Consider the following 15,032-nt stretch of genomic DNA (forward strand, 5'->3'; position numbering starts at 1 on the left):
CTGTGAGATCCTATACCACCCAGGCAAGGCTAATGTGGTAGCCGATGCATTGAGTCGTAGGGCGGAGAGCACTCCCTTGCGGGACGTATGTTTGAGATTGACGGTGATGACTCCGGTATTAGATGCTATTCGTGGGGCACAGGCCGAGGTTGTGAAATCTGGGATGCAGAAACAGGAGCGGGTCGTCGGGTTGATTTCAGAGTTCGTTATGAATGGACGGAGACTTTTGACGTTTCAAGGTCGGATCTGGGTACCATTCGTGGGCAGTGCGCGTGTTACTTTGATGGAGGAGGCACACAGATCGAAATTCTCGATCCATCCCGGTGCTACGAAAATGTATTTGGATTTGAGAAAGGAGTACTGGTGGCCTTGCATGAAGAGAGACGTCGCCTGGTTCGTTGAGAGGTGTTTGACCTGCCGTAGGGTTAAGGCCGAGCACCAGAGACCGCACGGTAAGTTGCAACCCTTGGAGATTCCTGAGTGGAAGTGGGAACAGATCACGATGGATTTCATCACCAAATTGCCGAGAACTGCCAGGGGAGTCGATGCGATTTGGGTGATTGTGGATAGGCTAACAAAGAGTGCACACTTCCTTGCCATTAGCGAAAGTTCGTCAGCAGAGAAGTTGGCAGAGTTATACGTGAGAGAGATAGTATCTCGGCATCGAGTGCCGACCTCGATTGTTTCGGACCGCGATGTACGTTTCACTTCCAGGTTCTGGAAGAAATTCCATGAGGAGTTGGGTACTAAACTACATTTTAGTACCGCATACCATCCCCAGACCGACGGTCAGAGCGAGCGGACGATTCAGACATTGGAAGACATGCTTAGAGCGTGTGTGCTAGACTTCGGGGGTAGCTGGGATGCGCATCTGCCATTGGCTGAGTTTTCCTACAACAACAGCCATCATTCGAGCATTGGTATGCCACCTTTTGAGTTGTTGTATGGTAGGAGGTGTCGGACTCCCATTTGCTGGGGAGAAGTGGGACAGAGAGTGATGGGCAGTACAGAGATAGTACTTCAGACGACCGAACAGATTCAACAGGTGAGGCAGAGGTTATTGACCGCCCAGAGCCGACAGAAGAGTTATGCGGACAGACGCCGGTCCGAGCTCGAATTCCAGGTTGGCGACTTCGTTCTCCTAAAAGTTTCTCCTTGGAAAGGAGTGATTCGGTTCAGAAAGAGGGGAAAATTGGGGCCCCGGTTCATAGGTCCATTTCGGGTAATTGCAAGGGTAGGTCGGGTAGCTTATCGGTTGGAGTTGCCAGCGGAGCTGAGTCAGATTCACAATACCTTTCACGTATCACAGTTGAGGAAGTGTATAGCCGATGAAGCGGCAGTGGTTCCGTTAGAGGATATTCAGGTGGATGCAAGCCTGAATTACGCCGAGAGACCAGTAGCTATCAGGGATCGGAAGATCAAGGTTTTGCGGAACAAGGAGATACCTTTGGTGTTGGTTCGGTGGCAACATCGGAAGGGATCGGAGATGACTTGGGAGTCGGAGAGTGAAATGCGAGAGCAACATCCGGAGTTATTCACAGAGTGAGACTTCGAGGGCGAAGTCTAGTTCTAGTGGGGGAGAGTTGTAACAGCCCGGAATTTCAGGTATTTCTTTAAATTATTTTTGGGGCATATTTAGGAGGGGACTCGGCGAGTTGGTGCCTGACTCGCCGAGTAGGACCACGGTCTTGGACACAGATTCGCGACTGGACTCGACGATTCCATTAGGGACTCGGCGAGTCGACGCTGTTCAGCTGAAACCCTAGCCGTTTTGATTCTGGATCGTATATAATGCCTTTAGGGCCGTCTTGTCTCGTCTTTTGGCCGATTGAAGATAACCAAAAGTCTGTGGGCATCTGGAACAAGGGTGAAGGCTAGTGGAAGCTTGAAGAGGTTGTTAGGAAAGGCAAGGTGGTGATCAAAGGAGGTTCAAGGGGTCGAGCTCTGAAGGTTGGGGACACAGGGAACACGTTTTCCAGGTAATCCTCGGATCATTTTCTGTAGTTTTGGCGTTGTATGTGAATCTAGGGTTTAGGAAACCCATTTAAGGATTTGATAGATTATAGTGTTGTTACAAGTGTTTAAACCCCTGTAATAGTATATGTGAAGGTCCAGGAAGTCCCATACCTATATATTGCGGAATCATGCGAGTTACAGGAGGCAGTTGAATTGACTGCATGGCGAGGACTCGCCGAGTCAAATGATCAGACTCGGCGAGTATCTTGAAGATTCACTAGGACTCGCCGAGTTGTTCTTCAGACTCGGCGAGTAGCTTGAAGATCTACTGGAACTCGTCGAGTCGCTCTTTGGACTCGGCGAGTGGAGTCGGGGTGTCTAGACTCACCGAGTTGCCTTTGCACTCGACGAGTCCGGTCAAGTTGACCGTTGACCTGTATGTAATTTAGTAGGGTCAGTTGTCTTGTTTGATAAGATCATTAATAAAGGTATGTGGTATTATAGGGAGCCTGCAAATTAGCGGATCGAGTGCGAGTGGCTCGAAGGGTTTATAGCTTGCATACTACGAGGTGAGTCTTCTCACTATACTTCACCCGGAAAGGTTTGACTGCGTGACTGGAAGGTCGTATGTGTTATATTTATGCTATGTCTAGAGAGCTAGATGCTTTATATGTGATGTATGCTTATACGGGCCGGAAGGCGAGACTTTATGTGATAGAAAGAACGGTATGATGTATGACTTATGTGTTATGTGTGATATGTTATATGTGTTATGTTTTATACTAATATGGGCCGGAAGGCAAAATACTATGGGCTGGAAGGCGATATGTTATGGGCCGGAAGGCGATTATGTCACGGACCGGAAGGCAATGTTATGTGGACCGAAAGGTCCGGGCCGGAAGGCGTATGTGGGTAAGTCGTATACTGGGGAACTCACTAAGCATTTATGCTTACTAGTTGTGTTTATGTTTTTCAGGTACTAGTGATGACCGTGGGAAGGCGCCGGCGTGACACGTACACACTGCCATTGTTGAAGATCTTGAGGATTTCGTTATTTATATTTTTGCAATAAACTTGGAATAAACTCTTTTGTCGAATAATGATGTTTTATTTTAAATGAAAAATTTATTTGAAAATTTGAGCTGTTACAGATACACTTAATTATGTACTGTTACATGAATACTTGTATCTCGAATTGCGAGGATGATTTATTAGTACCTTCTGTTTAAATCTTCCTGCATATCCCTAGTACCTCGGGATATCTAGACAGGACCCTATCCCCAGTACCTCGGGATACCTAGATGGGCCTCTATCCCACAGTACCTCGGGATATACGTACGGGACTAACCATTCCGGAACCCATCTGTTAGCAACAGTGGGTGATGAACATCTACGGATGCCTACAGTTATTACTTATATTAGGAGTACCTTTAAAGGGACTAACCCTTCCTCCCCCCTACTGCTGCTACAGAGGACAATTGGACAATCTTCGGATGTTCATTAGGTTATATAGTTTGTGTTAACCCTAGTACCTTGGGATAACAGTTACATATGATGTGTTGGTCCTAGTACCTAGTGACAATACTTACAATAGTACATTTTCCTGTTCACTTTATTTTGTGATTCTTTCACATAAACGATGAGTTAGACTAAGTACTTTAGTACTAAACAATTAAGGGAAAACTATCACTTTACTTACAAAACATTCGAGTCTTGGTAGAAGACTACACTTCATACGTACAGAACATTCGGGTCTTGGTAGAAGACTACATTTCATACTTATAGAAAATAAGGGTTTTTCTAGGGTTTTCATACGTACACCAACATTTTCATTTAACGATTTGCATGGCCTTTATAACAGATTTTCACAAACAAGGCAATGACACTTATATACTTATGAATTCACCAGCTTTAAAGCTGATACTCGTTTTCAAAATAACTTGTATTCTCAGGTCATCAGTAAACAGGTACGGGGGCCAGATTTTTGAGAAGACGGAGCAGACAAGTCTCGTCTTTTATTTTGATTGTATATTTTTGGTGTCTTACTACAATGAAAGAAACACACATGTATTAAAACTTTACTTATAATGCAATGGATGATGTTGTTGCTTGTTTATTATATTACACTGTTGTGATACTGTACATGACGTCCTCCACCCCTGAACGTTTCTACCGTTCGTGGTTTTGGGGTGTGACACTACACGACTAGAAGAAAGATGAAAACGATGACTTTTACCCATCTCACATGAATCACAAACAGATAGGAGTTTATTTGATGACAATGGAAGATTAATTGAAAAAACTAAGTGTCTTCAAATAGGTTCATTAGGATGAGCAAGTCGTCTATCCATCCTTGAAGAGAGGTTTTAACGCCCATGAAACCCACATGAGGATGCATAGAGAGATTTATTTGCACTACTAGAAAAACAGGATTTTACGACGTGCAATGCGTGTCGTAAAACACTTAGACGACGCGCAAATGCATGTCAACGAAGGCCTTGTCATAATGAGAGACGACACACTTTTGCTGATCGTCTATAGACGACGCGCATTTATGACACGCAATGTGTATCGTTAAAGCCGCTGTCAAGAAAGGCGACGTCATGTATGAAGATGACAAACATTTTTACGTATCGTAATTTTAAATTTTTTATAAAAAAAAAAAAAATTATTTATAGATTTACTAATTTTCAAATTAAATTTGCATATCATGTCTCATAATAGAAAATAAATTACCATATACAAAAAATACAATCCATTGCACAAAAGTTAATGTCATATAAATAATCATTCCAAACGTAGACAAATGTAATACATCAAATGTGAAAGAGATGAAAGTCATTAACAAATAATTGTTGAACTACATGAACTTGTTGCCCACCTTCACAACAAGCACCTGGATATTGAAGCACCTGGATATTGAAGACTTTTTTATTATTTCCTTGAAGGTTTCCATTAACATTGAAGGAAAAGATCATACTAGCGATACAAATTCATAGTCCTTCATGAAGCATCTATACACCAAGCCAACCAGATAAGAATTAAAGACACTGTGATACATTAGGAAATCAAATAAAAAAAAATAAGTTAAAATGATGAACAATGAGACTTCAGGTTAAGAACTTAGTCATACAGTAAATGATTGATGAAAATTACCTTGAATTTCATGTGCTCTTCGTTGAGACTCTCCAATGTGATCCCACCTTATCCTAGTAAAAATTAACCAAAATAGACAACTAATTGGTAGATTTTTAATAGCATAAAAATTAGGTCACGAAGTTTAAAATACCATAAGGTATAACTATTTTCATATAAGGTAATAATAGACTATGAGTATTAAAAATCTACACAACTAGTGTTTTTATTTTACACAAGCACAAACACATAACATAAAAAATGTTTAATAAATAGCAGGAAATAAAGTAAGTTAGAGAGGAAACGTGTTCTTGTGATATTTTAAAAGGAGTGGAGGGAATGGAAGGAGAAGAGAACAACTTAATAGATTTGCCCTTGCCTACATACCCAACTTCATCTTCATCAATGTTCAGCTATGTCTCTATCTTGTAAAGATATTGTCTCCATTCCCCCAATTTGGAGAGGTAGTAATAAGCCTGCACGATAGAATCACAAGAATAATGGAGAAGATTGTAATTTTAGTTTTTAAAACTAGAAGATATACTTCATGATAGAATCAACTTTAATGTATTCATTAAAAGGGAGAGATGATTGAAGTAGTAACTTGAATCCTTTTGATGAAAAAGCCCAATGTCACAAGAATCTGTTGAATATAAACATGTTTTCTATTCCTAAATAAGAAGTAGATACATTAATTTATTATCTTGATTTCAAAAAATTAAAAGTATGATGCAATTTTCATACCAAATCAGAAAGCTGAACATTTGAGAACAAACTCGAATTAATACTTTTATTGGGCCCACATGGAAAGTAACTAGAAGTTTCCCTTGACCTAAACAACTGATTAATAAAGTATTAATTAAACACTTGGAAGTACTTTTTATGGTTATTATGGGAAAAGGGTATATATGGAAAATATGTAAATGTGGGACTTCTCAACTGTAGCCATCTTGTAAGGTCTGTGACACTGGGCCAACAACCAATTCAAACTTTTCCTTTGTTAAAACTGCACAAACTACATCAGCTAAAGCGACAATATGTAAAGAATCAATTCATTCACCAAGAAGTGTCCATTCTCCAAAATACCCCCTTCACTCTTCTACATTGAAAGCTCAGAACCACTTTCCATGTCATCAGACATTAAACCGGTTGCATTTTGACTTCTCATATATGAGTCAAACATGATATGGCTTCAATGTGACCACAAAATGAGAAGGATTAGAGGTTGGTGCACAAAGTGTAGGATCCACTACACAGAAAACATGCAGTTCACACGTTAAATAATGTAACATTTGTCTCCAATACCTGCAGTTCCTAGGTTACATTTTGACTTCTAATATATTATGTTTACCTGAAGTGCTAAAGCTTGTCATTTTGTTACTCCCTGATGATGTCTGGAAAGGTACAATGCAACTACAAATGTTAGATATGAAAATGGATTAAACAAATGTCATTATGCCTTCACAACATTTAAACTAAGAAGAATAGATTAAATTAGAAAAAAAAGTAAGAATGTAGATATATACTTGATGCAGTTCTCATGAACACCGCGATGAGATTTATCATTGTTTGTTCCCTGTTTTGAGCTTCCATAAAACTTCCCAAATGCTTCTGTCTACTGAAAATCATAAACAATGCGAAGAAAATTAATTGAAGGTGACTTTAACAAGAGATCCAAACCTCATCTGTTTTTTTTCTTTCCTATTATTGGATATATAATGTTTCACAAACCTCTGTATAAAAAAAATTAGACAAACCTCGAGATTACTTCAAAACTTCTGAAGAGAGAATCATTTTTATTTCAGTAGGGAGGAGTAGGTTCATTTCGGTACTAAGAAGTCGAGTCAATTGAAAATTCTGAAGCAAGAATCATTTTTATTTCAGTAGGGACAGTACTTAAAAAATTCTGAAGCAAGACCCATCGGAACCCAAGTAGAAAATATGATCACAATTGAAAAAAATATAAATCATAAAAAAACTAGGCTGAATCAAGGGACTGCTTACCTATGGACAACATGAATAACCTCCATCAATGGTTGAACTCATTCGATCCATTTAAAAGCCTACCCTTTACCAAATCGATTGAAGGCGTCATATTGAAGGGTGTTTGTAACTAAAATATAGGATATTGTTGATTTTACTAAGCTAAGTAAACAGATGATGGAGTGTTGACATGGGGAAATATGGATTCGAGCCCTAGAAGCTGAGAAGTAAATGCATCTATGAAACAGGGTACCTGCAATCGATTTGTTGAATGTGTTGGTCTGATTTTTGGGGGTTTTGGTGTGGTCCAGAGAAAAGCGCTAGTTATTACAAAGCTTGGGAGGATCGATCAATGTAACGGGGATTAGGTCACCGACAAGGCGAAGCGAGCATGAGATCACTAGATGTGAGGTTGCCGGCAAGGTGAGGTTGCTGGCAAGGTGTGGTAGCCGATAAGATGAGGCGAGGTGATCAGGTGAGATTGTCGATCATTGTAGCCGCAGAGCACCAAGAACGGTCGTCTTTAATTGGAAGTCGATGACGGTGGGAGACACTCGGAATGGTCGAAGAAGCAGTAGATGGCAGGGATGAGCTAGGGTTTTCAGCCGGTGGAAACAAAGCGGGCTTTTTAATTTTTGGATTTCATTTCCCCCTCGAATCAAATGCGTGTTTCATTAAAATTTATAAAGCGATATGGTTCGATGACACACATTTTATTTAAGGTGCCCTCCGTGTTTTTTTTATTACACACTAATTTTACGGCACACAAAAATATTTGTTCTCTATGCATCATATTTTGGAAAACTGACATCAATTTTTAGGGCACACACAAACGTGTGTCCTCTATCAGTGTGTGTCATTGCTTGTGCATCGTAAAAGGCTGTTTTTCTAGTATTGTTGGTTATGGGGCAACCGGTACAGTCCATCACTAACGTCCCCTCGAAGAAGTGTTTGTCCGTGCAAGTTCTTAATATTGCAATGTTTAGACCAAAGTTCAACATAGATATTATTGTCATCAATTAATTTAGAAACACTGAGTAGGTTTTCGGTTAATTTGGGTACAATAAGCATGTTTGGAAAATGTAAATTAGGCAGAGACGACTGTAAAAACATGAGAAATACCCAATTGGTTTTCGTTTCCTACTTGTAGTTTTTTATCTCCCTGATACTCATCTACAACATTGAGGCATCACATTGTTTTCTGTAAGTGTTCTTATTCTCTTAAGAGTTTATTCCAAGTGTACTTGGTGTTGTGCGAAGCATTTGAGGCATCACACTTGAGGTGCTAGGCTCATAAGGTTTCAAAAGAATCCAAGCTATAAAGAGGTATGTAATTCTTACTAACTATTAGAATAAAAGATCTCCATGTATGCTAGATAGGATTATGAACGTTGGTAAATCATTTTGCATGTATCTTAGTCAAACATAGATCTAAGGTTTCTAGGGTTGCATGTACACCATAGAAGTGTTAAAATGCTCAAAATCCAACATTGGTATTAGAGCCTAGGCATGTTTGTTTTATACTTGATGCAAAATAGATGAAAAACACAGTTTTTTGTTCACTGCCCACATGAACCGCCGAGTCCAAGGGGAGACTCGACGAGTCCATGAAGAAATGCATGCAACTCGTCGAGTCAGTTCATGTGCTCGACGAGTACGTGCTGCAGTGTTCAGATTTTCGAGTTATGCTGCTGGAAATGGACTAGAAACATTACCTTAAACAGTTTTGGTATTTTAAAACATGTTTTAGTTCGTCCATTGTTTATGCTAATCCATTTTCAATGGCTATTATCAAAAATTACAAGTTTTATATAAGTTTGTTATGATACTTGAAATTATTTATAATCATGTTCTTGAACTTATGAATTTAGATGTTCATAGGAATTATTTGTAATCTTCATGTTAGTTAATTCTTGATCATTATGTGTTTTAATGGAGTCCATAACTTGTCCTCAAGTTATGGGAAAACCAAGAGTCACACTTGAATTAAAACCACTAAAAGAACACAAGAGTTACGAAAATGAAGTGTCTTCATTTTAATACTCTAATAAACTCATAAGTTATGAGAAATGCAAAGTTTTGAAAGTTTACAAAACTTTCCCTTAAGTTTTGGAACAAGTAAAGTCATAATTAAAACTTTAGTTCCAACCCTTAGAATTTTAAATATTAAAATTCAACCCTTATACTTTATAATATTATAAGTGAATAATAATTATATATGTATAAGATAAAAGTCGTTTTACCATTAGTAGGCCTCATTCACGAAGCCGGTCTATAAGGGGGGTATAAGGTTGTTGCCTATAAAATGGAAACTTAATGGGTGTCTATTCTCACCCACCGCTTCCATGATCGGTGTAGGGTCGTTAGCCGAAAAGGTAGAACAAAAACTATAATTCTCATAATAAGTATTATGAATATACTAAAGTAACTAAAATTTTATTAATTCCCAAACTTAGTTACTTTAGGAAAATGTGAATAAGGTGCTAATCCATGAAGTTACACTTTGCACTTTGATTAAGTCGTTAGTGGAGCATGTGTGGTTAGCCGACACACTAACTTGGACTTATCGAGGTAGGCAAAGGGTGACTTAATGTTTATCAGAGTATCGTTGGAGCGTGTGTGGTTAACCAGCACTTCGATTGAGGGGTAATACATTAAGTGTACCAAGTAATTTGCATGGTTACTTCCCACCTTGTTTTGTGATCCTCGGCATCCCAGTCACAGAACTTTAAGAGCACACTCGAGATTGAAACATGCCATTGAAAAGTTCAATGAATCTCAAAGAACCTAGGAATTTCTAAACCAATTAAAACCTAATAAGATTTAATCCGTTTTATGGTGGAAATTGGTGAATCGTCATTCACCTACCTTCAAATATTATATAGCTTGGATTACGGCATCCCTCTTCTAAGTTATAAAATATTGTGTTGGGTCCTAGCCTTAATATAGCATTTGGGTGCTTTATTAATGACTACCCTGAAATCTAATCTAAACTTATTCTTTCATTTCAGATTTCTTCCAATAACAATGCTTCTAGCTCAAACCCTACTACCTACTTCTCTATCATGAACCTTTGTGGGAGAGTCATCTTTGATGGATCCAATTTTATGGATTGGATCAGAAACATCAGGATGGTCACTCGCTATGAGGACAAAGAATATGTTCTTGCTACCCCATAGGAGATTGCTGCATTTCAATCACATGAAAGGGATTCTACCAAAGTAGCATGTATCATGACTACCACAATGTAAATTGCGCTCCAAAAGTCTTATAAGGACTATTACCCTTTTGAGATGCACATGGACTTGATGGAGCAATACCATCAAAGTGCTTGTCAAGAGAGGTATGAAACAATCTCCTGCATGATAACTACCCAAATGAAGGACAAAGAGTCCCGCACGAGCCACTTACAGAAAATGCAAAGGTTTGTGGATCGCTTGAAGAAACTGAATGTTGACTTTCCTGCGGAGTTTGAAATAGATATCATTTGCACTCCTTACCTTCATGTTATGGTCAATTTAGAATGACATAACACATGAATAAGGAAGAAGTTACACTTAGTAAACGTCAAGGACTCTTAAAGACTGCATAAAGTAGTCTTAAGGGTAAGTTGGGTGTTACTACTCCTCCTACTCCTACTGTGGACAATGTCTTGGCAATCGGGCATTGAAAAAGTAAGAAGAGAAAGAACCCTTCTAAGGGTACCAAGGGTAAGATCCTTGAAGGCTCCTCTTCAAGCAAAACCAAGAAAGGTTTTGTCACTCCTTCTGCTAACCCTAATGAGGCTGAACACTTCTATTGCCATGAATAGTCGCACTGGAAGCAAAACTGCCCAAAGTACCAGCAAGATTTGAAGGATGGGAAAGTAAAACCCAACCATGCAGGTATATACACTATATTTTCTAATAACTCACTTCATTTTAAGTCTTGGGTCCTTGATACAGGTTGTGGAATTCACATATGTTCTGATTTGCAGGGACTAAGAAGAAGTGAGGATTTAGAGCATGGAAAGATAAACCTAATCACAGCGAATAGGAAAGTTTCACCTGTCACCAAGATTGGAGTTTATTCCTTGTTACTAAACCACATGTTGAGGCTACAGGTTAAACCATGAGAAGTACTCACCTAAGGATGGATAAAACACATCTTGCCTGCAAGATACCATGTCTAACTAGCTAGGTTCCTTATGACTATGAAGTAAGGTATAGGTTGTTTCCATTAACAACCAGATAGGTTGTTTCCATCAACAACCAGATATGTTGTTTCCATCAAAAACCAGAGAGACTTCATTTATGGGGAAGAGCATTGAGTCTTCCGAATAGCAACCTATAAAAAAATCAAACTTGAAATGCTAAGTGCAGTTAAGAATCCTATTTTCGTATTAACTGGTAGTAAATATAATCATTCAAAACTCTCAGTTAGAAAACATCAGCGATTTCGACATTGGTAAGCATTTCTTTAGCAAGCCACGTAGCTTGAAAGAAAGAAAAAAAAAGTGGCAATGGGCTCACTTATGAAAAATAGTTGAAAGATGTTTTTATTTTGGATCATTGTTAAGTGGTAAGGACAATGACAAGCTGGCTCTTGGAAATAACCACAACATACATGTATGATGAGAATGACAATAAAAAACAAAATAAAATAAAGAAAATGGCTAAAAATATGAAAATGTTTCAATATCTAATGTATAATACTACATCTTTTGAAAAAATATATATATATTCTACCGGTAATAACCAATTAAGACTTGGGCCTATCAAGCCTGTTTTCCTCAATGAAATCCCACAGAAGAGCCAAAAACTTAAACCCATCATCAAAGCAAGCCCAAGTCTTCATTTGTAGGAATTTTTTTGATGGTTCATGTAAGCTTGGGTCTTTCATTCTAGCCCTCTTAGGGAACCCTATGGGCCAATGCATATATGCATGGGCTTTATTAATGTGGCTCATTTGATAAATCAGTACATGGATCTCACAAGTCCATTGGCATAGAATATGGAATCTTTTCCATATAAGTTGGTGGTACAAAGCTTATTTGTTCATATAGGCAGTGTGATTTGGGGATCTTTTGTTTGCTCCACAAGGTAGCCAAAGCCAACCATTTTTTCACTAAATAGGCATAAAAGTATTTGAATTGCAGAAAAATAGTGCGAAGAACTAGTCAGAATTGGGACTGCCATCTAATCCGTGACATGGATGATCCACTGAATCCATTGCTGACTTCACCATGATCGATTTGGTAAAACGGTTCGGCAAAGTTTGTTTGTTCATATATGCATCGTGGTTATAGTAGTTGCCAACCATGAAATTTGTACTGCATGGCGAGATTCATCTATCACTCTGTAAACTTCAAACTCATAGTATTCTTGTTTTTTCATAGTTTCTCAACACGAATCTTGAGACTCCCATAATCCTATCAAAAGACCATACAACTTTTCTCACAGACATATTTCATTTAATATATTTTGACAAAGCTCGTACATGTTTCTTCTTAAAACAATTACACTAGAGGAATCTTAAAATAATTGCATAAAAGGAATGAACGTTTTGTAAACAAACAAGATGCACCTTGTGCACCAAGGCAAAGAAACAAAATAAAAAGAAAGATCAAGAGGGATGAACAAGAGACAAAACCGGAAACAAGGAATAATATACTTGGAAAACTTAATACTATAATTAAATTACAAAGGCACTTACATCCCATATTTTTCCAAAACAAAAGCTATTTAACTCCAACTCTAAAACTAAAAGAAAATCAATTAAATAAAAAACACTTTCAAATAAAAAACCTATCGTTTAAAAGATGGTTAACCCAATAATCACCTCATTAATCGGATTGGTCATACCACTCGTTCAAAACATTGTTAATTCCTCTTTGATTAGACTCGTTTCTTATTTTTCCTATTTAGGACACTCATTTCTACAGTGACCAAACTCACCACATTTGTAACATCTAACGTGACTTTTATCCTCGACACGTTCATTTCCATCTCAACTTCTCCTGGATCCCCGACCTCTTCCCCGACCATGTCCAAACTCATCCCGATTTGAATGTATATTGACACAATGCTTACAAACATGTGATTTTTCCTCACTAGCCAACAACAATCCACATTAAGTGTCCTCCACTTTCTCGTTTCCTCTTATACGCTCCTCGTATGCCTTCAATCTACCAACCGCTTCATCAAATAACATTGAATCCAACTCGAAACATTGCTCTATTGAAGCCACGATTTGAAGAAACAACTTAAGCATCAAATCAAGTAACATGTTCACCAAATCACTTCTTCAAGCTCGTAACTGATGGATTATATACAAACAATCCTATGTGTGCATCCAACCCTAGATTGGATCTATATTTTCTCTATAATACATACAAGCATTGAACATATAATACTAAACCCTAACATGCATGTAATATTTTGAAATCTACATAATAAATATTAGAACACATACCTTTGTTGCTATATATTAATAACAACCAATTCTTGAAGATTCTTGCTTTTGAGAACAAGTACCACAAGCCTAGTACCTCTAATGGCTCACAAACACACTAGAGCAAGAGGATGAATATTAGAGAGAGAGAGAGGAGTCACTTGCTCAAAAAATCGGCCCTTCTAGGGTTTCAAGGAGATGCATGAATTCAACAGGCAAAGGGCTCTATTTATAGTTGAGGTTAGCTAGGGTTTTAAGGTGGAAACCCTATTTCCTTACCTTAGGGCCTAAGCAAGTCCATGGACCCCTTCCTTAGGGCTTGGAAGAAAATCTCTAGAACCTTCTAGGGATTTTCTGCACTCCTTAATAAGGGTGATCCAATGGCCCAAAACCACAACTATCAAATAATTTCAAAATAGCCCATGCACTTTTAATCAGTTCCTTTAATCATAAAATTAATTCTAAATTAATTTCTGATTAAAACTATTTAATAATATGATTTCTAATTAATATATTATTCTTATAATATATTAATAAATAATTTTTATGCACCAATTTATTATTCTAAATAATAAACTCAGCGTCTCTCTCCAATAGTCATCCTGTCTAGTTCCAAGTGTGAAGGCAATCCAAAAGGACCATGCTACTATCAAATCACGTACATACCAATTATAGTTATTGGCTTAGACACCCAATCTAACAGTCTCCCACTTGGATAAGTCTAATAACTATAACTGCAAGTATGACTTCAAAATTTGACTAGCAATCGTAGCTCTCAAAGCCGATGTCGAACTGTGAACTAGCCAGTCACATGTCCTTTAGATAAGTGATCTAATATCCCATCATTCTACAAGATTTCATATGGACATGAGATATGGATTATAATCAATGTCTATCCAAAATTTGTTTCCCGATTTCCGATTTATGATGACTTACTAATTGAACAAACCAAATCGGTCTAGGCTTGGCCACGCACTTAGGGTGTCATCACTAAATCATCGAGGGGCCCATAGATATTGCTTTTATCCCATTTAGGGTAAAAGGAACGGATAAACTTCGACTCGTATTCTTGTACTATTCGTTCATAAAATCATACACAATAATACACTTTATAACATCAAGTTATTGATGCGTTTACGTATTATCAATGCACAACCAACTCGTAGACAACAACTCATATGTCTCCGTTTCAATAATATAAGATATTATCGTCTTAAAATAACTTGTGATAAAATCCATGAAGTAATTCATTGAACATGGTTTTATCCAATACTCAAATCTCCATTTCAAGAGTACTCATAAACACTGCAGCAAACTAGTGCTATGTCTAAGCTCTTAGACAATCTATAGTTAGATTCATGACAATCTTAATTCACTACTTACTTAGTTATTCGGAAAGTAAAACATGCGAAGTGAAACACAATAATAACCTAATTAAATATGGTCTCAACCAATTGAATATAAATAAAACACTTATTATTTAATCACCATATTAATTAGCCTTTATTAATTGTATAATGTTTCGA

The sequence above is a fragment of the Lactuca saligna genome, chromosome 9 (genome assembly GCF_052625555.1).
Source record: "Lactuca saligna cultivar CGN05327 chromosome 9, ASM5262555v1, whole genome shotgun sequence".
In the NCBI taxonomy this organism is placed as follows: Eukaryota; Viridiplantae; Streptophyta; class Magnoliopsida; order Asterales; family Asteraceae; genus Lactuca; species Lactuca saligna.